General features: G+C 35.8%; 1 non-coding gene across 1 annotated transcript; it reads right to left on the reverse strand.

Moving 5' to 3' along the window:
• Positions 1–209: 209 nt before the first annotated feature.
• On the reverse strand, positions 210–316 carry LOC123243343. Its single transcript, XR_006505891.1, has one exon. It is a non-coding gene; the product is annotated as a U6 spliceosomal RNA (small nuclear RNA).
• Between the last annotated feature and the right edge of the window lie 23,811 nt (positions 317–24,127).

The raw sequence follows: 24,127 nt of genomic DNA on the forward strand, positions 1-24,127 counted from the left end.
TGTGGACAGATTACAATCTGTACCAGTGAAGAATATATACACATAAGTGAGATCACAGACTAAAATGTTTAAATGCACAAAAGAAAATAAAATGTCTTCACACTATAAAGTCCTGGGCTCATTCAGCCCACAAACTTGGGCAGAAATGATAATATCTGAATGCTATTTAGCATGGTATAGAAGAAAGATCACTAGTATGGCAACTTTTTTTTAATATGGAACATTTCACTAATTTGAGTGTCATCTTCGTGCAGAAGCTATGCTAATCTTCTCTGTATCATTCCAATTTTAGTATATGTGCTGTTGAAGCAAGCACTGGTATGGCAATTATAAAGCCTAAAATTGAATCTGAGCTCTCTCAATTTTCTTATTGGTAAAAGGGGACCAATGATATTTGAACTTCCTCTCACAAGGTTGTTGTGAGGAAAGTGATTTATAAACTCTAAAGCACTATATAAATGTGAGTTCTTATCACAAGAGTTCATAAGCCAGAGGCTAAGTTTAAATTCCACGATGTTGGTACCTGAACAGAATTGGAGCCCCAAATAAAGATTATTTTTCACTTGGAGGAGACAGAGATTAAATAACAGTCTAGATCACACAGTCCAGGGATCCAAAGAACTAGGAACAGGCTTCCAAGAATGCAGTGAATGCTCTCATCTGGAATCTGCAATAATTCAGACGAGGTCTACAAGCTTCTTCTAATTGTATAAAGTGTTTTAAAGTGCCATTTTAACATTTACACTATGATATAACATGGAAGTATTGAGATTTGTAAGGTTTTATGCTTTTAAAAGGAGACAGGAGGAATATGCTGTCCTACATGAAAAAAAAAATAGTTTTACTGTTTTTAAAAAACCGAACAAGTAGAGTCAATAGGATAAAGTGTTGTTCAATTCTGATGAATAGTTTCAGAGTAAAGCACGGAAGGCAAAGAGCAAATACAGTTATAATTCTTTCCAAGATGATATAACAGGTCCTAACAAAACTCCTGAGTCTTTGTTACCTGACACCAGGATTATGTCAACCTCATGAGGACCCAGAAGCTGTTGATATTAGCTGCTTTTGTTTAGTTGCCGCTATTTTACCCTGAAGTAAAAAGACTTTGTAATTCAAGGGCATGTGGAGGCTTCTCTTTTTTCCATTTTGACACAGGTGCATGGAGATGAGCCCCTATGGTATAGGCTGCACTGCAGAGAAGGAACTATGGAAATGGAGTGCTTGGTGACACCAGGAATAGCTACGTCAGAGGTAGCTGCTATGATGGGGAACACACCTGTTTCCCAGCGGGGGATTAGCCTTGCTCCTTACCAGGCAATTAGTAGGGCATGGATTAATTTAAAACTTAAACCAGCCAGTGATCTCTGAGAATGTGACTAACATTATTTTCTAAACTAACAACAATAAAAACAGTAATAATGGCAATAATCAGCCCTACCAGATAGCCCTGTCCAACTTTAAGGCAGCTAAGCAATCAGTAAGTAAACAATTAAACCTCACAGCAACCTCATGAAGCAAGTAAAGACACTCTTAACATTATAATTACTATATTTTTGCTCTGCATTTTGTGTGTGTGTGTGTGTGTGTGTGTGTGTGTGCAAATATTAGTTTTAAGGAACCCAAGGTATTTAATCTGGCCAATAATTTCTGAGATATAAGTAAAATGACTTATACATATTAAAATAAAAAGATGTTAAACTACTAGTTAATCTAACATGCTACAGTAACTCTTATCACCCTATCCATTCTGAATTTCCACCAAAAATAAAATGTTTATTATTAAAGTTCAAAAATTTACTATTTTATACATGGAAACAGAGTTAAAGATAGTCTTTAGGTCTTCCCCCAAAGCACATAGAGATGTCCCCTTGGAGACACATCTTCCTAACACGTTGGGAATATCTTCTTATTCCCAGAAAAACTCTTCCCTGCCGGGAAAATAAAATTTTGAATTCTCTGGGGTTGGTGATCCATGGATTATCAGGCACAGAGGAAATGCTCACAATGGAATAAATATAAATGGGACATATTCAAAGGGCTTGGGTCTTCTCTTTCTTCATTTGCTTCAGTTTTTTTCTATTATCTCTTAATGGTATGAAGAATGATTTTTCATAATAGCTCATATTTAAAGAGTATCTTAAGATTTATAAAGCACCTTCCCAATATTATGCCCACTTTTTACAAATAAAGAAATTGGGTTTTAAAATAAATAAATAAAAGGGGGCAGCTAGGTGTATCAATGGATTAGGAGTCAGGCTCAGAGACAGGAGGTCTTGGGTTCAATTCTGGTTTCAGACACTTCCTAGCATGTGTTCCTGGGAAAGTCACTTAATCCCCATTGCCTCATCCTTACCACTCTTCTGCCTTGGAACCAATATATAGTATTGATTCTAATACAGAAGGCATGGGGTTTTTTAATAATAAAGGAAGAAAGAAGCAGAGCTTTAGAGAGATTGACTTGCTTATATTCATACAGGCTGTGTTGAAGCTAGAGCTCTAACATTCAGACTTTCTGATTCCAAGACCAGCATGACTACCACTACACCAATCAGCATCTCTATCTTAGCTCAGATGCAACTAAATTCAGTTCATTTCTGCAAATTCCTATAAAATATCTACTCTGTATAAGGCATTAAATTTCAAAAAACTAGGAACACTTCTGGGTAAGCAGAAAATCCATGAATTAAATTGGGCGTTTTTTTTTCCCAAAAGTTCACTAAGTATTTCAATAAGCATTAATTAAAAGAACCAAGTAAGGACAATGTCATAGAAACCCCCAAAAGAAAATATCCAGAAAAATAGTCAAATGTTATGGAGAAATGAAGAATGAGATTCAAAGAAAGGCCATTTATCATATTTGTCAAGCAAGAAATCAATTGTCAACTTGGAGAGAGCAACTTTAGTGGAGTGATAAACTCAGAAGCCAGATTGCACAGGGTTTAAAGGTGAGTGAAAGAGACCACAATCTGTTGTCATTCCACCTCTCCCTCTGCTTTCAACCCCAAACCTCATTCTTTGGCCAAAACATAACCATTCTCCAGTCCTTACACCCTGCACTATCCATATACTCCTCCTCCTTTTCCTATGTTGATTCCCTGGTGGTCCAATTCAATTCTACACAGTTCAACTCTCCTCTTCTCTCCAGTCCTTTGCCCCTTTTATCCTTTTGCTGATCTTATCCATATATATATAATCTACTACAATTTTTTATTACATAATCTCAAATGGGCCCTCACTGTGGCAAGGCAATCCTTTTACACTTCCCTAATTAATTCATTATATATCTTTCCACAAAGGCTTTTCCATTCTTTTTCATCCACCCTCAAATCTTCTAGAGGTTTCCTTCCTCCATCCTCTCAGCTAAGAATCTTATCTCATATTTCACTGAAAAATTAAAGCTATTCATTGAGTTTCCTCTTCTCACCTCTTCATTATCTCACATCAGCCAGATGTCTTTAGCCACTCTCTTCCTTCACCCCTGCCTCCAATGAAGATGAAATCCTTCCTTTGAAAAGGTTAACCTCTCTCTGCATGGACAGATGCTCCCATCTCCTCCAGCATATTGGCCCCTCTATATCTCTTCTATCTCATTGATCTTGAATCTTTCCCTTTCTACTGGCTATTTCCCCGCTACCTACAAACATTCTCATGCCTCCCCCATCCTTAAAAACCCTCACTTTATCTCTTTATTCTCACTAGCTATTATTCTGTATCTCTCCTTTTTGTAGCTAAGGTGCCTCTACCTTCTTTCATCTCACTCTCTTAACTCCATAGTCTGACATCTAACTTCAGCATTTAACCAAAACTACTCTCTTCAAAGTTAATAATGACCTCTCAATTGCCAAATCTAATGGCCTTTTCTTAGTCTTCATCCTACTTGATCTCTTTGCCACTATTGACAACTCTTTTCTCCTTGATACTCTCTTCTCTTTAAGTTTCCATGACACTAACTACCTCCAAGTTCTTGTTCTACCTGCTTGACTGTTCTTTCTCAGGCTTCTTTGCTAGATCTTCATCCAGGTTATGCATGCTAACTAGGGATATCTCACAAGGTTGATCCTGGACTTCTCTTTGCAAGTATCAGCTCCCAACCATTTGATTATCATCTCTACGTTGATGAGTCTCAGATCTACTTATCCATCCCTAACCTCCCTTCTAAACTCCAGATTCACATCTAAAGCTCAATATGTTAAAAACTAAATTTATTCTTTTTCTATACTCTTCTCCTAAATTTCCCAATTATAATATGAGACAGAGGTATAAAACATTGGTAGGGGCTCTGGAGATCAATAGGAACCAGATTAAAATGTAATTAATAAATGTTAAACAAAATGAATAAGAATAAAATAAAATATAGATGTCAGATTTTAAATGAGCTTTTATTGATATTTTCTGTTTCTTATATCATCCTAGTTATCCCAAGTATCCCTACCTATCCTCATCACAGAGATCCATCCCATCTGAAAATTAGTATTTTTTAAAAGAGGAAAAAAATCAGCAGGCTTGGTAAATACATTGGAAAAAGTCCAAAAATATGTGCTATATGTGTAACACCTCTGAACCTTCCATGTCTGCAAAGGGTTGGAGTGGGAGGAATTTCTCATATTTCTTCAATAGAGACCCACTTGATCGTTATAATTTTGTTATATTTTCTTTTGATTTTTTAGTGTGTCTTTATTCTTCTGATTTATATTATAGTTGATGTGTATATTGTTTTCTCAGCTTTGTTTATTTAATTCTTGTTATTTCCTTTGATCTTTTGTTCTTCCAGGTGAATTTTCTTATTTTTTTCTAGTTCTATAAAATAGTTTTTGGTAGTTTGATTGGTATGGTATTGAATAAATAAATTAATTTAGGTAGGATTGTCATTTTTATTATATTAGCTCAGCCTACCCATGAGCAATTAATGTTTTTTTTTCCTTTAGATCTAACTTCATTTGTGTGAAAAGTGTTTTGTAATTGTGTTCATATAATTCCTTCATTTATCTTGGCAAATAGATTCTCAAGTATTTTATATTGTCTAGAGTGATTTTAAATGGAGTTTCTCTTTCTAATTCTTTCTGTTGGACTTTGTTGGAAAAAAAAATATATATACATATATATATACTGATGATTTATGTGGGTCTATTTCATATTCTGTAACTTTGCTAAAGTTATTAATCATTTCAACTAGTTTTAAAGTTGATTTTCTAGGATTCTAGTATACCATCCTATCATCTACACACAATGACAGTTTAGGTTCCTTATTGCCTACTTAATTCCTTCAATTTCATTTTCTTCTCTAATTGCCAAAGCCAGAATTACTAGTACAATATTAAATAATAGTGGTGATCATGGGCATCCTTCCTTCACTCCTGATCTTATTGGGAAGATTTCTACCTTATCTCCTTGCAGATGATACCTGCTAATGGTTTTAAATAAATAGGACATATTGTTTTAAGGAAAGCCCCTTTTATTCCTATGTTTTCTAGTGTTTTCAATAGGAATGGATGTTACATTTTGTCAGAGGCTTTTTCTGCATCTATTGAGATGATCATATGATTTCTGTTAATTTGATTATTGATATGGTCAGTTATACTGATAGCTTTCCTAATTAAACCAGCCTTGCAATCCAAATATAAATCCTAGTTGGTCATAATGAATAATTCTTTGCTGTAGGCTCTTTGCTAGAATTTTATTTAAGATTTTTGCATCAATGTTCATTAAGGAAACTGGTGTCTGTAATTTTCTTTCTCTATTTTTGGTCTTCCTGGCTGAGGTATTAGCACCATATTTTTTGTCACAAAAAGAATTTGGTAGGACTCCTTCTTTGCTTATTTTGCTAAATAGATTGTATAATATTGGGATTAATTGTTCTTTAAATGTTTGATAGAATTCACTTGTGCATCCATCTAGCCCAGGGGTTTTTTCTTCTGGAGTTTGTTGATGGCTTGTTCAATTTCTTTTTCTAGATTAGATTATTTAAATATTCTATTTCCTCTTTTGTTAATCTAGGTAATTTATATATTTGTAAATAGTCATCCATTTCACCTAGATTATCAGATTTATTGTCATATAAAACTAGACAAAATAGCTCCTAAAGATTGCTTTTATTTCCTCTTCATTAGAGGTCTGTTTATTTCATTTGGCATCAGTTCATATAGATCTTTCCACGCTTCTCTGTGTTAATCATATACATCTTCTCTTATAATATAGTATTACTGCATTTTATTCATGTACCACAATTTGTCAGTTTGTTTAGCCATTTCCCAAACAAAAGGTTTTCCCATTTTGTTTCCATTTCTTGGCTATCACAAAAAGTGCTGCTATAGATATTTTGAAGCATATGATTACTTAATTTTTTATCAATGGCTTTTAATAATGACATTTTAAAACTAAGCTAATATACACCCCACAGAGATTCTTAGATATTGATTAGTTGTTCCCATGTCTATTTGATTTTTACACCACTGGTCTAGGACATCACTATCTTCTTAGTCACCAAATTTGCAATTTAGATATCAGCCTTGAAACCTATTCTCTCTCAGACCTGTTTTTAAAACCTATCAATGTTATGTTCATAACATCTCTTGTATATGCCCTCCGCCTCCTCTGAGTCTATTACCACTCTTGCACATACCCTTCTCACCTCACACCTTGGCTACTGCAATAGGCTGCTATTTTGGCCTGCTTTTCCCAAGTCTCTCCCCTCAAATACTCCAACCAACTATCAAATTAACCTTGAAGTACAGGTCTAACCATGTTATCCCCAGGATCACTTGCCTCCAGAATCAAACCCAGAATCTTCTATTTGGCTTTCAAAGTCCTTCAAAACCAGACCTCCTCCCACTTCTCCAGTCTTCTTATAATTTACCTACCCCTAGATACTGTGTAATCCAGTAAATACTGACCTCCCTGAATTTTCTCAGAGAAGGCATTCCATCCCCTGACTCCAAGCATTTTTGTGACTGACTGCCATGAGAAATTGTCCCTTTTCATATTCATTTCCTGGGCTTTCTAGTTTCCTTCAAGTACCACCTAAAATCTCAACTTCCATTCCTGATACCCTTTAATGTTATTGCCTTCCCTCTGTTATTATTTTAAATTTATCCTGCCTATATCTTACTTGAATATAATTATATTCGTGTCATTTTCCCCATTAGTTTTCAAACCACTTGAGCAAGGACTGTCTTCTGCTTTTCTTTATATCTCTAGCACTTAGTACAGTGCCTAGGACATATTAGGCACTTAATAAATGCTTCCTGTTTATTCAACTAAATGAGTGAAGGTGATGTTCTTTGATTAAAAGAGTTCCCAGATTTGGAATTACCCAAACTAATAAAATTACAAATGCTCTGAGTTTTTGTACATAAAAGAAACATGAGGAAAAAAAGAAATGAATTCATTTCTGATTTGGAGAACCCTAAAATGTTTCATGGAAGAGATGGTATGTAAGGTGTACCTTTAAAGTAGGATAGGATTTCAACATGTCAAGATGGGAAAGGATCATATTCTAAGCAAAGGGGATGGCAAGAGGTTGAAGGGAGCAGGATGAATTTGGCTAACTGAAAAGTCATAGAGTTTAGTTACTTCTCATTTATATACTTTATTAATAGAATCTAAAACTTTTTCACTTAGTTTGTTTCATTTATTATCTCATCTCTACATAAAAATTTTACTCTGGTGCATCAGCTTGTCAAAGACATGAGCCTAGGTTCTCTAAGACTGGGTCAGTGGAGTTAAAGGTCTTACCAAAAGAAGGCAATTACTGCTAAGTAACGTGTTTATCTGTTTCCTGAGGATCAGCTTAGTTTATTTGAAGAAGCTCATCACAAGAGGATTGGTCACCAAGCAATGGCTTTTTTTTTAGCTATAGCAACTCATAAAGATTATTCTAAGTCATGGATGGTCTTAATTTGCATTAGTGGAGGTGTAGTCATATTGTCCAAATAACAGATCCCTGAAATACTGAGTTTTCTCAACATTTCTATGATACAGCTATGATTGTTTCTATTTTATTAATGGAGAAAGTAAGATGCTGAAAGGTAAGTGAGGTGCTCAAGTTCAGCTAGAATGTCAGACTTTGAAGCTATCTCCTTATCTTCTGATATTTAGGTTTTTTTCCAGTTGACAGTACTATCAAAATGGAAATGTCTATAGTAATGACTATCTCATTTTCCTCCAAGAGAGTGTAGGCTAAGCTAAGAAAAAATTAGGTTCTGGGAAAGCAAGATCAACAATAAAATCAACAAAAATTGAAGACATTTTCAGTAACAAATTAGAATTGTTGGACACTCAAAATCTAAGCCATTAGAAGATGAACTCTCTCAGAGGAGTCAAGATACACTATGACTTCACATAAAACCTTATTTTCACAAAAACTTATTGATATAACTATATTCAAAACATTATCTTCCCTTTCAATACCCATGTTCTTATGAGTTTTGCCCTTGACATGTCAGCTCACATTTCTCTGTAGGAATTTCATTCTCTTAAGATCTGTCTATACTTGTAATTAAAGAGGTGATAGCTTTAGCATACTTTCCTCTCTCTTTACCTGTATCTTCTTTACCTGTTTGTCTACTATGAAATTCTTCTTAATAAATATTTGAAAGTTTTCCCAGTGCTTATTCCGTCGCAAGTAAAATATATTGCTCCCACTGCATTCCTACAGTATTATTCACTATTGGGCTTTAACCCTTAGAGAGATTACATGACTTACCCACAGAGTCAAGAGCAGAACTGGGAACAAAACATTCTTAAGCTTCTCTTCTACCATAAGCACGCTCAGCCATGCTGCCTCTCTTTGCAAATTTAATTAACATGCTCTTTTTCTCTTTTCCTTCTACATCATTGAGGAAGATGTCAAATAAAACTGGACTTAACATTGCTTATCATGCATTGTGGGTAAAGACATGATACTTAATGTGCATGAATGTATCTGTGATGGATATGACTGCTGAGTTATGTCTGGAGGGATAGCTCAGTGTTGGCAAAAATCTGAGGAATTCATCTGGCAACATCTTGCTTAAGTGAGAAAACCATAAATTACAGTTGCCCAGGAGCACTTTAAACATAGTCACTGATTCTTTCTCTTTTTCCCTCTATTTTGTTCTCCATTTGGAAGCTGAGGATAAATGTAAACTGGAGATAGAGCCATTTACACTATTGCCAACCCACCATTTTTCCTTTTTGTCCTTATGCTGTCACTCAACTACTCAGGTATGAAGGCAAAGATGTCTGTGAAATAGAATGCTGGTTTTTTTTTTTACTTCAAAGCACTATTTAGGGTCACATCTTAATTACTTAGGATAAAACTGAAGAGGGGAAAGCTAAATGGACAGAAAACCCCCATTTTGGCTATCAAGATCAAATTCTTTTCCAACCTTACTTGTTCTAGTAATCATGAACTCAAATATGAATAACAATACCTAGTTCCATGCCTCGTATATATTTTAGATATCCATAGTCATTGAAATTGGATGGGGAAGAGCATTTCACAAAAGAGAAGAAAAAGACCTAAGTAATCTATAAACTACATAACTGTTCCCGACATGTTAAGTGGCTACACCCCTTTTCATGTCATAAGGAATGAACTGTTTTGTATAAGCATTAATCAAGGAATCGGAGAACCCCATATTAATAAGCACACAAGCTCTTTAAGAGAAGGGGTAACCTGGTAATTATCTAGTTCAGGCTTCCTAATTAACAAAAGTAAAAATGAGACCCATATTGATGAACAATTTGCCCCAAATCAAACAGCTAGCTTATAGCAGGGTCTGCAGTACAATGGAAGCCTTCTAATTCCCAGCTCATTTTCTTTCAATATAATATATCATGGTACTGCCAGTAACTATGGTTGTAAGTCTGGAATAACTGTTTAATGTTTTAGCACTTACTTGACCTCACTTGTAAAGTAGCTATACTATAGAAATCCACCTAAATCAGGTGGCTTGACCGAAGGGAGTGGCTTTTTACTTTCTTTGTATCCCCAGAGCCTAGCACAGTGCCTGATGTGTGGAAGGTACTAAATAAATGTTTATCCATTGAGTGACCTAAGTCAGAAGGTTTTTTTTAATGTGTTTAAAGGAAGTAAAAAACAAAAACAAAAATAAAAACAAAAAAAAAAACGTAAGTCTATGGGAGACACGCAAAACTCATATGCAGGATATTTTTCTAAAATGCCTTTTAAGGAACTTACTATACATAAATATAGTCAACACTGATGTTAGGGAGAGCTCAGGATTTGAAGTTGCAGAGTCATATTTTGTTTTTTTAACCCTCATCTTTTGTCTTAGAATCAATACTAAGTATTCGTTCTAAGCCAGAAGAGTAGTAAAGGGTAGACAATTGCTCAAGGTCAAACAGCTAGGACGTATCTGAAAACAGATTCAAACCCAGGACTTCCAATTTCCAGGCCTGGTTCTCTATCCACCTAGCTTCTCTAGAATCATTTAATTCTAGAGTCAGAAGGAACCACATAGGTCACAAAGTTTGAATTACCTCTTACAATATCATGACCTTCATGAATGGTCATGACCAAAGATATTAATCACTGGGTGACCAGTACTCTAATGATGAATATCTCCAGACTTAATTAGTATGGATTTAAGACTCATCTTTGAAGTCTTTCCAGCTTGGTGGGACATTACAAGAGCATCATTTCCACTAGCACACTTTGTAAGAATCCAGGGTCATCTCCATGGGAATAGAACTTTAGCAGACTATTAGAGATGACTAAAGATGGGAAAAATGCCTGTGGCTTGGTAATTGGGGAGCAGATGTGAATGAGAGGAATTCCAAAAGTCAGGAGGTTCTGTAGAAGTGTGTTCTATGTTATCCCATTTCAAAAAGTAAATCTTAATTGTCATTTGGATGGGTAGCCTAGTAGATACAGTAAAATCCTTACCACTAACTAAGGAGAAAATAAACATGAATTAATAATTTTGTTTTGGGGAGAGGAGGGAAAGGAGGAGCGCTGGCTGTTACTTACAAGGTTTGGGTTCAACTAGGGATTTCACTAGACCTAGAAGTCTAGGATAGATATTAAACTTCTTAGTACTTACTTACCCTCATCTATAAAATACATACACTACAGAGTTCCACCCAAGTCAGTAATCACCATTAGATTCTTAGTTCCTCTAGGGTAGGAACTGGCTTTTGCCTTTCTTTGTATCCCAGAGTTTAGCACAGTGTCTGGCACAAAGTAGGTGCTTAAAAAGTGTTTACTGAATGGGTGTCTTAGGTTAGTAGGCATTTCAAGCAAAAATCAGCTTTGTTTAGGAGATCTCATCCCATTTTAGAGTGAAGAGGGACCACAACTTGAACAAGTAAATATGACATGCTAGAATAAATAGAAAGACATTCTACCAACTCTCTCTGGGTCTCAGTTTCCTCACCTATTATTGCTGATTTTCTGAGACTATGAATGTACTTATAATTTGCCCCACTTCCCAATCCCACCCCATCCAGCAATCCCTGATGTTGAGAATAACAGCATTTATAAACATTTACAAAACACATTCCTAAAATGTCAGCTGTTCGAGTAATATTATTCCCATTCTACAGATGAGAAAACAGGCTGAGAATTCTAGCTCCTTGGGCCAATCACTTCCCTATTTTGGCCTCAGTTTTACCTATTGGAAAAAAAGAAGGGTCTGACCAACTGACCTCTAGGTCCCAAATCTGAACCTATGATCCTAGGAAGTAGATAAGAATCCTGGAGACTCTGGAAGTCCTACAGAAATGGGAATTCAACAACATTCCTTTGTGATTCATGCCAATTTTTAACTCTTACTATCAGAAAATACTTCCATCCTTGACACAACATACATGCACACAGAAACATTCTAATTCTGCAGAGAGGCAGAGGGGACACGGAAACTGATGTTAACACATTCCAAGCCTGCTCCAACATTTCCAGGATTGTGTTAAGAGAAAAATCCATAACTCTCGATATTGTTCATCTAGAAAGTAGCTACCTTTCCTGAAAGCAAATATTTCCAAACATAAAAAATCAAACATCTTGAGAAGCAGAGAATATGATTTATATTTGAAAACATTTATTGTATAAGAAAACTTTGCTTGAGTAAAGGTTCTTATCATGTTTCACCCCGAGCATCCTCACAAACTCAGTAGAAAAAACACCTCCCCCTTGTCATCCACAACCAGGAACCACTCTAATTACAAAAGAAATACTTTATTTCAAATCAAGAAAAGAATTACACTTCATCTTGTTGTTAGCAGGGGCTGTGCAGACAGCAACATTTTCTGTGAAATGTAAGGAAAGATAACAGCTGATTTGAAAGGGGATTGTGTAACTCTAGTTAAAGAGCAACTTTAGAAGATTATTTTCAATTACTGAGATAACATCTTGGCTCTTCTCAGAAAAAAAAAAAAAGAAAGATGGGGAGGTTTGTTCTTTATACCACATACAGTGTAGGAAAGCTACCCAAATAGCTCCCTTTCAAGCAAAATAATCAACCTTTGAATACTATGCTTTAATTCCACTTTACCTTCATCAATCATGTGATTTTTAAATTATTTTTAATACTTGCTTTGCGATATTCTTCCCTCCATGCAAAAAACAAAATCAAACAACAAACAATAGCACTTTTATCCAGAAGTAATAGTTTGCAGCATATCACTCTTCAAAGATTATGAAAATATGTACTTTTCAGATTTTATTATCATAAATTGCCAAGATCTGGGAATCTTTGTAAAACATGCCTAGCCAATGAAACTACCTCTTTTTTTTAAAATTCTTACCTTCTACCTTAGAATCAATACCGTCTATTTATTGGTTCCAAGGCAGAAGAGTGGTAAGGGGTAGGCAATGGGCGTTAATTGACTTGCCCAGGGTCATACAGCTAAGAAATGTCTGAGGCCAGAATTGAACTGAGGACCTCCCATCTCTAAATCTGGGTCTTTGTCTATTGAGCTACTCAGCTGCCCCTGAAACTACCACTTTTGAGCAGGCAGAGTGCTCTCTTAAGGATCTAAGGATCTAAGCTCCAGTCTATCTTCTATATTCCTGATTAATTTATAGACAGTAACCTCCACAGATTTGCAAACAGAAGATCAGGGCAAATTGTCTCTATGGAAAAACATTAGATAAAAGCATTATTAAAAAATAATAATAAACCTGTAAAAATTAAACCTCTGATGTTCTTAGCCCTGATATGGCTGGCCCATGCTAATAACAAACCAATCAAATAAATAGTAGATTACAAAACAATTTCCTTCAAGAATCTCAAAACTTCTTGTCAGTAGCATATGCAAGCAAACCAGCACATATGCAGAAAGGCTTCTTTAAAAACTGTTTTTATTTTTAAATGTTCTCTCATAGTTATTACAATATTCATAAAAACTTGATATGCATTCAATAAAATTACATATATTGGAGTTATGAAATTCATTGTCATCTTTGCAGAAAAGAGACATTTTTCTGCACCAAAAAAGGTGGGGACATGGGGAGTAACCATACTTGATATGCTAAGACATTTGGGACATATTATATGTATAAAGATATCACAAATACAAATGATAGTGTTAAAATCGCCTTTCTTTATGAGATATATTCTTCTAGGAAACTGCTTCCTTCCTGACAACCAAAGTGGACAATAGGCATTAGTCTTCATTTCCATCTCTGTTTCCATCTTGCTGTTTCAAAACATTATTAAGACTGTATTGCACTGAAGAACAGGTCCAGAAATGTCCTCTGTGGTTTAGTCATCTCTCTGGAGAGAAGAAGATAACTGAGGGAATTTGAAGGTGAGCAACAAAGGTGATAATGATCTCCTGTTGCAGCTGCAGGATTTAGATGTTAAACATTTCTCTCTGAACATCTGTCCCATCAGTAACCCCCTTACTCTAACAATACTCATTGGCCACGTTTGGATGAGGTTGCTCAGACTTAGCGAGAGAGTATAAAAATTCTCTCATGTTGGCAAATTTTCTCCAAGCAGAACAACATCACAGCTATGATAAATCCCACAACAATGAATATCATTGGCCAGAATAACAATGCTATTGGTATCACATGACACTTTCATTTTTAGAGTAACCTGCTTTCTCATAGTCAGACTTTTGTAAACTGACCTATTTTTATTAATCCCTCGATTCACAGATCACTGCTAATTTACATGGCCAAAATGCCCAAAAAATAAGCTTTTTTTCTGACATCTACAAACCAAAGGGCTCAAAAATCCTTCCTATTTTATTTTCTGTCAATGTTGTTAAGGACAGAAAAAATACGTCTGAGTCCTAACATTCCCATTGCTCAGAAGAATTAAGCAGGCCTATTTTCAGTTTTTTTGGATAGAAGGCTAGGTAGACATAATGTCAACAAAGAACTCTGAAAAAGAATGAAAATAATTTATTCCTGGGGTAGAAGGATAGGATCTTTCTGCTTCCATAGAAAAGATAAAAAGGATATTCCAGCTGCAAGTTATCACAAGCTAGTTGGCCCATCATCTGCCTTGGTGCAGCTGTTTCCGACTCTCAGTTCACCCAGAAAAACTCACACTCTCATGGTGCCAAAATGAATATTTCTCTTAAAAATAATTTTAAAAATCCACCCCATTGAAAATAACTCTCTAATCTGCATCCTTTCAATAGAACTGAAGTGCACTTCACCAACACAGTACACAGGCATCTTGAATTAGTGGGAAACTATTTTTAACACATGAAGGATAAGATATGAAATTAGTTTCACGGGGAATGAGAACCTTGGAGATTATTTACTTTGCCTTAATTACTTTGACTCACCACTAATTTAGCTTTCCTAGGGTACTAAATATTTCATGCTAAGATTTTAAGACTGAAGAGACAAGAGCATAGATTTGGAACATTTAGGGGTTTGTAGTAGCACTTATAAATAACACTGCAGAGCAGATGTCACCATTGGGTTCCCAAGCCAAATCATGGCCACATTACTGGATCAAATTTTTAGTCACCTTTTTTTTTTCTGGTCTTGGCAGCCCCAAGTCAAGAATCTCTGCCCTGAGGATGTAGGGAGCCAAACTCTATCCAAACTTTATCCAGTTCATTTTGCTAGGCAGTCAATCACCACCATGGCTATGGTATTTGTCAAAGAGAGCAAGTTGCAATTGCCTCAAGATAAGGAAATAAAAGCTTAGGTTAAGCATTAAAAAGAAAATCTCTAGTGATTACAGCTATTGGGCCATGAATCAGTTGCCAACAAAGATGACTAAGGAAGCAATGAAAACATATATTCTATAATTGGTTCATTAAAGCATCAATGGAAAAAGATGAATTCAGTGTCGACCAAGATACTTAAGGTAAGCAATGTGTGTCATATATAGCTGGGCATTTGACAAGCACAAGTCCAGCTACCATGTCTTTTAAACCAGTAACCACTGGAAGACTAAGGAAAACATAGACAGTAGAGACTGCTGACAGGAACCCAAGTTGCTCTCTCTACTTGCTGCCAAATTAGATAGAACCACAAGGACTACTCAATCTTTCCAACTCCTCCACTTTTATGTGGCATTAGTGAATTAAGGAGACAGAAGAGTCCTAAAATATGGATCTGGGCTTTCTCTGGGCCCCATATACACAGAATATTCCTCAGGAAGAGCTCTGAAATGCCCGGGGCTATCTTGTTTTACATGTAACAATAGGCTTAGAATTTTACCTCTGCTTCTTAGTATGGCAATGTGGTTACTGTTGGACGTGGAGTCAGCAAGACAGAATTTAAATCCTGCTTCTGACACTAATTAGTTGTGAATCAGCTGACTGCATGATCCATAATTTCTAATTGAATAGATTGCTACCTTCCTTGGATTTCTACTCTAAAAAGAAACACCACCACTGCCTTCCAAATAAAAGGTGTCTCCAGGGCTACACAGAGAAGTACCATCCCTCACCCACTTTGTAACCAGATCTAGCTCTGGAGTATCTTCTTCCCTTCTGCTGCCAGTTCCTTTCTAATGTCATAAGGATTAATTATGCTTCTATAGTGCTTTTAATTCTTCAAAACACTTTTGCATCTGCTATCTAATTTAGTCTTAGCTCTCTTCACTTGCCTGAGACCTTTTCCATGTTTTTCATGCCCATCAAACACCTGAGTTTCAGGGCAATTTCCTACAAGAAAGTCTCTTCTCAGCTTCCCTGAGAATCCTACTCTATTGTGCTTACACCATATGGTAAGGTCCATGCATATTTTTTTGCCTTTCCTGTTTGCACATGTTTCTTTGATTTCTTCATTATTATTCTCCATAATTACTGGCCAGTTTATCCCACTTTAGTAACAATCATTAAAATGCTGAATAAAACCTACTATTGCATCAACACTTTGAATACCAGTCATTATTACTACTTAAGATCCTTTTCCTAGTTTTCAATGAAAATCATAGGATTCAAAGGGGCCTGAAGCCCACAGTGGTGAAATAATTGTCCCAAGGTCACTCAATTAAAGAATGGCAGAACCTCCATTTGATCCTAAGTCTTCCAAATTCTAAACCAGGATGCTTCTCATTGCTTCCACTTTGGATTATTCCTGTTGCTGTTCAGTCATTTCAATCATTTTCAATCCTTTGACTATTCCTGACCCTGTTTGGGGGTTTCTTGGCCAAAATTTTGGGATGGTTTGCCATTTTGTTCTCTAGATTATTTTACTTATGAGAAAACTGAGGCAGAGTTAAATGACTTACCCAGGGTCACACTGATAGTAAATGTCTGAGGTCAGATTTGAACTCAGGAAGACGAATCTTCCTGATTTCAGATCTGACACTCTATCCACTGTGCCACTTAGAGGCCCATAACTATTCCAACCCATGCTCATTTAAACTACTATACCAAATAAACTTTCTAACCTATCAAGTACCTTTCCTCCTCGCCCTTATGATATAGAACTGCCAGTGAATGACCCAAAAGTCATATATCCAGCAAAGGTAAGCAAGACAGGTGATCCAAATTCTGGCATCTCCAAGGTATGCTCATTACAAGCTATTTGCTTTTCTAAATTGAACAGCAAGTGGCAAAGATCCAGAAAAAATGAAAGTAGAGGGAGCATGAGGATAAGTATATGCCCATCACCTCTCAGGACTTCAGTTGGGGTTCACTCTACTCTTCATTTCACACAAAAGGGTGAATACATAGCAATGTATGGAGTAATGAGTGTATCACAAGAGAAAATTTGTGCCAGGTTGTATTTATTTGTGTACCCCAGTATGCATATCACTAGCCCATAGAGGTAGGGATGGGTAACAAATCAGTGATCCTCTCCATATTAGGACTCTTCCTTGGGAAGCCCAAACCCTGGTAGGACACATTTCTCTCCCTACTTCCTTCACACTTTAAGCTACATCTTATGTTTTGACACTGAAGGCCTTCTCCATCATTGTTGATATTTTTCTCTCCTATTAGAAGAGTTGCAACAATTGTAATTTCTATTTAATTATGTATCTTTTATACAGATTCCTAATATTTCTTTCCAATAGATCACACTAATTACATTTCTTATTCTTACTACTTCTTTCCTTCCTCTTAAATTCAGTTTTGTTCTTTAAGGATTTATTGATTGTTATGTGGAATTGAAGAACTCAGAACTATCAAGCTTCTCTTTTTTTAACTCCTACATTCTAAAATAGTTGTTCTAAAAATAATCTCTTCGCCCACTTTTTTAATACCAGCCACCCAAAACCTGACCCTCTCATCTTTTCCCAGTCCCAGCAAGCCAAAATCCATTCAAACTTCCTGGCTACTCAAACAGTTGAGTGAGATGAGAGTCCCCAACTCTTCCTTCTGGTAAGATGGAGGACCACTAGGGCTTAACATCTCCCCTGAACTGCATCCTAAAGTCTTCCAGACTTCATCATCTGCCCCTCTTTCTATGCCATCTAGAGCCCTGGTGCTATCATCCAAAATAATAAGGGCCTTTGGTTTTGCCATTGGACTTCCAGGTCTTGCCATCGACTCTGCAGCTGAACTTTCTTTTATGTTTTCCTAAAATGCAGATCATTTCCCTATTCTATAAACCCCAGTGGCTCCCTATTGCCTCCAGGAACAGATATAAAATGACAAATACAAAATGTTCTGCTTGGCATTCAAAGCCCTTCATAACCTAGCATACTCCTACTTTTCCAGTCTTCTTGTACTTTACTCCCTGTCATATACTCTACAATCCAGTGGCACAAGCCTTCTAGATATTCGAGGAACAAGACATTGAGGGCATTTTCTCTGGCTGTCCTCCATGCCTGGAATGCTCTCCCTTCTCATCTCCAACTACTAACCTCCCTGGCTTCCTTTTCATTTCAATTAATTAGTTGAGGGGAAAGACTATCTTCTGGTTCCTCTGTATCCCCAGTACTTAGTACAGTGCCTGGTACACAGTAGATATTTAATAAATACTAAATGATTGATTACTGTGTTGCCCACCCCTGTTAAGGAGTATAAGCTCCTTAAGAATAGGGACTGTCTCACATTTTCTAATTGTACCCCAACCCTTAATAAAGTGCCTTGCAACATAATGAGCATAATAAATGCTTTTCTTATTCAAAAATATTTTATTTTTCCAATTATATGTAAAAACAATTTTTCAATGTTTTCCAAAATTATAAGATCCAAATTGTCTTCCTTCTTCTCTTCCTTCCCCCTCTCAGAAATGGTAAGTAATTTTATTTGTATTATACATGTATTATTATGCAAAATATATTTCCAAACTGGTCATTGTTGTAAGAGAATACTCACATAAATTATGTTTTTTAAAAATGATTTATTTATAGGACACCAGAACACAAGATCTTAGAACTTGGAGGGACCTTAGGAATAATATAATGTAATTCCCTTATTTGACGAGGAAACACACAGTAGTGAAATGAATCATTTCATTCTTGGAAATTACTTCTTTGACATCTTTGCATCCATAGCATCTAGTCCACTGCCTTGCACATACTATAGTTAAATAGTTTAATAAAATGTTTGTTAAATTAAAGGGATTTCCCAAGGTCATAAAGCTAGTTAATGATAGCTTCCTTTGTTTGGGTTTATGCATTGGGAGACAGAAGACTGTTCTTTATAAAGCTTGGGAATTGCTTTGGTACTATGTATTCGGGTACAGAGTATTTAAAATTCGTTAGCTGTTTCCTTATATAACCTCTGGGCCACCTGGATACAATAGCATGAAAGGTACACTTAATCCATCTTCATATCCTAGTGGTTTTTGAGAAATGACAACAGCATTTTCTTCTCTGCCCCACTTTAACTTAACCCAACATGTTTCAACACAGGTTTTGTGATCAAGTTGTCCCCAAATGGTGTTTGATTAAGAGCTTCATACCATGATATTTACTGAGTCCATCTTTTTTTTAGAGAATGAACTTGATGGTTTTTAACCTCATAACCAACACCAAACTAGAATATGTCTAAAAGGAAAAAATGTTTAAGCTAACCATGCCCCCAAAATAGAATTTTATAATAAAATTTCATGGTAAATCTATGGAATGCTACTTTAAACCCTGGATTTACACAAGATAAGAAATTGAAGAAGCCAGAAATCATGTGTATCTTTCTAGAGCAGTGGCAATGCTGTGTACTGAAAATGTACCTTTTTCTACAAGGTTTGAATGTTTCAGATTCCTGGAATAAGGTCTAAGAAAGGAGGGGAGAGAAAAGGAAATAGGTTCAGAGGGATAAATGAAGACTGATACAGTATTTCTTACAAATGCACAAAACTAGATGATAGAAGGGGATGTTTGCATATGTGATGGAGGGAGGCAAGGAGGGATAAGGCTTAGTATTGGAGGAGTAAACCACACATCATTAACAATTTAATCACTGTTGATAATTATGCACTTTAAGATAATATTACTAGGAAGATAGGACTCTGCAGAAAATTTCAACCTTTTTGAACTTGAGATACTTTGCTATTATTTGCTTGGTTTCCTTCCTTGCCCATCTATCCCCTCCTACCCCACAGAAATTTTTTTAAAAAATAGTGTGCTTAAAAGGATTGTTGGTGGAATTCTGAATTAGTTCAACTATTTTGAAAAGCAATGTACCTTTTGACCCAAGGATCCCATTACCCTGCGATACTACTATACCTGAATAGTTATAGTCACACATTCTGATCACAAGTGGAAACAAAGTTAATTGAATGTTACTGTGACATAAAGAATAATGAATATGATGAATACAGAGAAGCATGAAAAGATTTACCTGGAATACTATATATCAGTAAACAGGGCCTAGAAAACTACATGCACAATGACCACAACAATTTAAATGAAAAGAATTCTAAAACAATCGAAAGTGACTGATACAAAATTACAAATAAATAAATAACCCTGACCCTCAAGAAGAGGCAGAAGAAAACAACTCATTCATTCCCATTTCTTTCAAAAGGCAGGAGGTACACCGATATAAAAAATTGAATGTTTTCATTTTTATTGATGTATTGAATGATTTTACTGATTGCTTTTCCCTTTCTTTGAAAACTGTTATATGCTTCTCTGGGAGGGGCAAAGGATGCTGGAGAAAATGTAGGCGATATGAAAACAAAACATCAACAGATTTTATTTAAAAAATAAAAGTAGTGTCAAAATTGGGACTCTAATACATTGCTGGTGGAGTTGTGAATTGGTCCAACCATTCTGGAAGGCAATTTGGAACTAAGTGCAGAGGGCTTTAAAAGACTGCCTGCCTTTTGACCCAGCCATATCACTGCTGGGTTTGTACCCTGAACTTGTATAAAAACATTCATAGCCACGCTCTTTGTGGTGGCAAAAAAAAATGGAAAATAAGGGAGTGTCCATCAATTGGAGAATGGCTGAACAAATTATGGTATCTATTGGTAATGGAATAACATTGTGCTCAAAGGAATAAAGAACTGGAGGAATTCTATGTGCACTGGAATGACCTCCTGGAGGATTGATGCAGATCACTGATGCAGTATCATTGATGCAGAGTAAAAGGAGAAGAACCAGGAAAACTTTGTACATAGAGACTGATACACTATGGTACAATCAAATGTAATGGACTTTTTTTACTTGTAGCAATGCAATAACCCAGGACAATCCAGAGGAACTTGGGAGAAAGAATGCTATCCACATCCAGAGAAAGAACTGTGGAACCAGAAATGCATTAGAAAAATATATGCTCAATCATGTAGTGTGATGGGGATATGATTAGTGTTTTGATGTTAAAAGATCACTCTACTGCAAATATGAATAACATGGAAATGGGTTTTGAACAACGATACGTGTATGACCCAGCAGAACTGTTTGTTGGCTTTGGGAGGGGGGAGGAGGGATTATGAATCCTGTAACCATGGGAAAATACTCTAAATTAAAATTAAAAATTAAAATTAATAAAATTAAATAAAAAATAAAAGTAAAATGGAAGGCATATTGCAATCATATTTTTTGGCCGTGTAGTATAGTGGGAAAAGCACTGGAATGAGAACAGGCCTATTGGTTCCAATACTGGCATTACAGATGACTGGTTATAAAACTTTGAGCAAGTCACTCTATGAACTACAGATACCTTGTTGGTAAAATGGATGATAATAAAACATGTAATTATCACAAAATGAAGGTCAAATGAGATATGAAGAAGTCTCATTCCAAAGCCTCATCATGACATAGTGCTAATCCTGGGTTCTCAAAGACTATGCCAACTGACTACAAATTTTAACAAGTTCTAACATGCTTGAAAATCTTCCAATTTGGTCCTAGAAGCATATTACATTCTCTTTCTGAGGACCAACCTAGAAAAAAATCAGAAAGGCTCCTTACCAGTGGTCTGGCCAATCAGTAACATTCTTTGGCCATGGCAAGAGACTGTTGAAAAAAAAATGACCACAGGTACTCTTGGAAATACAAGGCCAACACAATCTTTCACTCATATGGCCATAAGAGAGGGACTCACTGTAGGAAGTCCAAAAAAATCTGGACAACAAGAAATTCTCAAAATAGTGAAGCAGAGCAAAGTTTTTAATTAAAATAATCAGATGATGCAAGGAGCAGAATTCAGTGATGGGAGATATAGTACATGGAAGACTTAGACTATGCCAATGAATCTGTAGAACTGGTCATGAAACCAATGGATATAGTCAAAGGCTAACTCCTGAGGCATAGCAGGTCCTACAGAAGCCTCCAGATGATTCTTTGAAGGTTAAAATATTAACAAAGGATGGACTGTCAAAATTTACACAAGTAAGCAACACAAGCTTTTTGCTCTTCTGTCTAGAAATAACAGCTTTTCCAGAACTCCTAAGGCCTTTACAGTAATGCTAAGCTTCTAGAAGCCCAAGAGCAAAATAGCAAGAAAAGAACATAGTGGGCCTAGACTACTGATCATACATCATAAAACAACAGAAAGCATAAAATAATCCTGAGTCCTAAAGAGAATGGTAAAAAAAGGCACTCAGATCCCCAGATCATCTATAATTATCAATTTAGCAGTTAGTATTCTGGATATCTGGAGAAGAAAATGACAAACTACTCCAGTATTTTTGCTAAGAAAATGCCACAGAGGGGGCAGCTGGGTAGCTCAGTGGATTGAGAGTTAGGCCTAGAGATGGAATGCCCTGGGTTCAAATCTGGTCTCAGACACTTCCCTGCTGTGTGACCCTGGGCAAGTCACTTGACTCCCATTGCCTACTCTTACCACTCTTCTGCCTTGGAGCCAATACACAGTATTGACTCCAAGACGGAAGGTAAGGATTTAAAAAAGAAAAAAGAAAATCCCACAGGCAGTATGGTCCACAGGGTCATGAAGAGTTGGAGACAACTGAACAACTCTTAATGTGAGATCCTTCATTGTCCAGTAACCAGTAAGTGAACATTGTACTGGGAAATGACTTAGGTATTAATCTCAACATTCTTCCTATGATTAAAACCAAAAAATACAAAAGAAAGCTGAGGCTGAATGGAAGGATGACCCATTGGTTCTCCACTTGAAGAGGCAAATATATTATTAGGGTTGGTTTTACAGGGTATCCAAAGGCAACAAATGATATCATTTCACAGGACCTGGGCAGCTTGAATGGCAGAATTCATTATGAACATTTGGGGAGAAAAAGCCACTATGAATAAAATTATACCTTATGCATCAACATCTGTGCAGAGAATAAGGACATAAGAAATTTTATGACAAACATAATAAAATTTTCCAAATTAAATCAAAGCATAGGGTAATACTTGACAACTTCACTTTAAAGGGGGAAGACAGGGAAAATATGTTAGAAAATACAAAATTATAAATCAGAAACAAAAAAACAAGAAAGTCCAAAGGCTTAACCAATAAAGTCTATATATCATACATATATCTAATATCTAATATATATAAGGATATATATATAAGGATATATATCTTTATTCAAGAAGAGAATTTAGTAGGGTTGATATGATCATCACCAAGTAATATCACTTAAATCACCAAAAATGGCATTACTATTGTAGGGAAAACTCTGACCTATTAGAGCAAAGATCAAACTTAATACTAAATTAAAAGAATAAAAATGAGAATGAGACAATTCAATCTTGACATATTTAAGTAATCTGTTGAGGTCAAAAAAGGGAAATAGATAAAAGAGAAGATGTCAACATAGTCTATAATAATTTCCTAAAGAAGTTTAATGAATGTAAATCAATCAACAAGATGAAAAGAACAAAAGAGCCTAGAAATTACCTCAATCAGCAAATGCTCAGTCTGCTTCATTCATGTAGAGATATAGCAACCAAAGGCACAAAAGTATAACATGTCGACTCATTTTTAAAATACAAAGGAAAACATTGGGAGATTATTGGTATTACCACCTTCATAAAAAAGCAAGAAGCAGTAGAGATACAAACAAGTTTTACAATTAGAATCCCAACTAAGTCAAATCATTCTCAGAGTATTTAAGGAAAAAAGGCGGAAAAAAAGGAAGAAGATGTCAAAAAGCTAGCAGACTATCTTTTCTATCAAAGATAGAGGAACAACTACCTTTGGATTCTAACATTCCAGTTCATGATATGCTGCATAAATAAATGAAAATGGAACTAAAGATGGGAAAAGCAGTTCAATGAAAGCAAATAGGCACATAAAGTGTCCATGCTAAAGGATAAGCAATTTTCAATGCATTAAGGAACCATTTCTCAAGAATCTCAAAAATCTAAAAGCCTTGGGAAAATACAAAGGT

The sequence above is a fragment of the Gracilinanus agilis genome, chromosome 3 (assembly GCF_016433145.1).
Source record: "Gracilinanus agilis isolate LMUSP501 chromosome 3, AgileGrace, whole genome shotgun sequence".
In the NCBI taxonomy this organism is placed as follows: domain Eukaryota; kingdom Metazoa; phylum Chordata; class Mammalia; order Didelphimorphia; family Didelphidae; genus Gracilinanus; species Gracilinanus agilis.